Genomic DNA, 3345 nt, shown 5'->3' on the forward strand with positions numbered 1-3345 from the left:
TAAACTCAATATTTTTTTTATATCATGGCTTCTAAAAAAAGCAGGAAGGTGATTTCTGTTGAAATGAAACAGGAAATAATTAGAAGGAGTGAATGTGGGGTAAAACAGTGTGACCTCGTCAAAGAGTTTGGCCTCAGCAAGACCACCATTTTCACCATTTTGACAAATAAGGATGCAATCAAATCAGCCAAAGTAGCCAAAGGAGTATCAAAACTATTTCATGAAAAACATAGGTCTTCAATCCACGAGGAAATGGAGAGGCTATTAGCGATTTGGATTAAGGACAGGCAGGTGAAAGGTGACGTAACAACCCAAGATATTACGTATCTGTCACAAAGCCAAGAGAATTTATGACGATCTAAAGAAAACCGTCCCTGGAAGTAGCAGCAATCAAGATAATGAAGAAGAATTCAAAGCCAGCAGGGGGTGGTTTTTTAGATTTAAGAAAAGGTGTGGAATCCACAGCGTTACTATGCATGGTGAGGCTGGCAGTGCTGACAAGAAAGAAGCAGAAAAGTTCTCTATTAACTTTCAAAAATGTATTAAGGATGAAGGATACTGCCCACAACAAGTGTTCAATGCCGATGAAACGGGTCTTTTCTGGAAAAGAATGCCGAGCAGAACCTTCATTACAAAAGAGGAGAAGAAATTGCCAGGACACAAAGCCATGAAGGACAGACTTACCCTTATGTTTTCGTCTAATGCCAGCGGAGACCTCAAGATCAAACCTCTATTGGTTTATCACTCTGAAAATCCAAGAATTTTCAAGAAAAATAACGTTATTAAGTCCAAACTGCCCGTCCATTGGAAGTCCAATCAAAAAGCCTGGGTGACCCAAGTTATCTTCAATGAATGGATTCTGGAAACCTTTGCTCCTGCCATGAAGAAATTCTTGCTGGAAAAAGAACTGCCGCTCAAAGCCCTTCTGATACTTGACAATGCCCCTTCTCACCCAAAAGACCTAGAGGAAATATTGCAGGAAAATTATCCTTTTATCAAAGTGCAGTATTTGCCACCAAACACCACATCCATTCTTCAGCCAATGGATCAGCAAGTTATTGCGAACTTTAAAAAACTCTACACTAGAGCCCTCTTTAATAAGGTGTTTGAAGAATGCGAGTTTGGTGGAGACAATATGACTGTCCGAAAGTTTTGGAAGGAGAAAAAAATGTGTGTGTTTTTTTTTTTTTTAAATTATGTTTTTAGATGTATCTAAATAAAAATAATAACAAAAAATTTATCTTTTTTATATCATCTTAGCATATTTTATGCTACAGAACGAATTATTTTTTTTAACATGTATTGTTATGGGAAAACACGTTTCACATAACGAACTTTTCGCATAACAAACTTGCTCCTGGAACGAATTAAGTTCGTTGTGTGAGGCACCACTGTATTTTGTTTCTGAAGAACCCTTAGCCTTCTCTTTTCATATTTCTTGGGCTTCAATTATCACCCAAACTAATGACTCTGAAATCTGTAATTGTACCTTACTCCCTTTTCTTTAGTTTCGGACTCATCCTACCACCTACTGTAGGCCTTATCTGGTTATCCTCAGGCATCTTAACTCAGTAAAGACCACAGATTGAAATATTTGCATTATTCTAGATTCCTTTCTCCATCCTCTCATTGGTCACCAAACCCTGTGGCTCTTATCTTCTAATTGTTTCTCAAATATATCATTACCTCCACATTTCCACTGCAGCTGTTCTCAATTCAGTTCTTGGATTACTTTTAATAACCTCCTAAACTGGTCTCACTGCCTATCATCCTCCTCACAGCAGCTTCAAGGCTTTATCTAAACTTTAGATTCTAAAGACACTTGTAATCACAAAATTGCAATCAAATGATTACTTTATAACCTTCATGTAAAGATAGACATTTCTCAACTAATTATGATCTGACTACTACCTCACTCTTCAATTTCATCTCCCCAGCTAAATCCAAAAGCAAATCATTTGACTTGTCACTTAGCACCCTGGTGTTAGATTGCCTTAATGTGAATGCAAACTTGACTTCTTACTAGGTGTGAACTAGCAAAAATTAGTCTAAAGGTGAAGTAATAATAGAACCTACTTCGCAGAGTGGTTGTAAGAATTAAATGAGCTAATACACACAATGAGCTTGTATCTTTTGAAAAAAATATATTTTATTGATTTTTTACAGAGAGGAAGGGAAGAAGAATAGAGAGCTAGAAACATTGATGAGAGAGAAACATCAACCAGCTGCCTCCTGCACGCCCCCTGCCGGGGATGTGCCCACAACCAATGTACATGCCCTTGACTGGACTTGAACCTGGGACCTTTCAGTCCACAGACCAACGCTCTATCCACTGAGTCAAACCAGTCTCGGCTGAGCTTGTATCTTATCTGACACATTACTTGTTGCATATTAGCTACTATTATTATCATCAGCCCTCTCAACCCATTCACTTGCACCGCTGGTTCCTTTGCCTGGAATACCCCTCATCTCTCACCATCTGGCTATTCCTTTCTTCTCTATCAAGATTCAGTTAAGCTCTGGCTGGTTTTCTCAGTGGTTAGAGCGTTGGCCATCAGCTCAAGGGTGGTGGGTTTGATTTCTGGTCAAGGGCAAGGTCCATCCCCAGCCTGGGTTGGGGCGTGTGCAGGAAGCAAGCAATATGTTTTTCTCTCTCTGTGTCCTCCTCCTCTCTTTTTCACACTCTCTCTAAAAAAAAAAAAATAAATAAAAAATCCCAGAATGAGAATTAAAAAATAAAACTCAGTTCAGAGGTCACATCTCCTGGAAAGTTTTCCCTGCCCCATCCTCTTATTATCAGTTGTTCACACCGTTTCCTTTGCAAACGTGTTTGTTCTGTAACTACTGTTTGCGTCTATCACTAAACTGGGAATCCCTAAAAGACGGACAGTCTTTTCTTTTTCTTTTTTTTGACACAACTTAAAACAAATTCATAATTTTTTTTTCTGGATGATTGCACAGAGAGCGCTCAAGTATTATGAGATCCCTAAATGACTGTAGCCATGAACCCCGGGCGGGGGGGGAAAGGGGCTCCTTTTTCATTTTCCCGCCCCTCGAAAAGTCCAGGAGGAAAGGCTCCAATCTCACTAACCGCGGAAGAACACCGGGGTTTTTGAGTCGCACTCGGCACCTGAGCTTGTGACCGCTGCTAGTCTGCGCCTGCGCAGCTCCAGCCAATGAGAGGCTCCTCAGTGGCGTGGGGCCACGGAGCGTGTATTTGGATTGGGCGGTGGGAGCCAAAACAGACGACGCGGAAATGACGTCAAACTGCGCAAGCGCCGGCGGCCCTGCCGCGCGGTGGCTGCTGGGAGCTGCACGCCTTCCCTCCCTATGCCTCCTCCCCCC

The sequence above is a fragment of the Pipistrellus kuhlii genome, unplaced genomic scaffold (assembly GCF_014108245.1).
Source record: "Pipistrellus kuhlii isolate mPipKuh1 unplaced genomic scaffold, mPipKuh1.p scaffold_m20_p_6, whole genome shotgun sequence".
NCBI lineage: Eukaryota > Metazoa > Chordata > Mammalia > Chiroptera > Vespertilionidae > Pipistrellus > Pipistrellus kuhlii.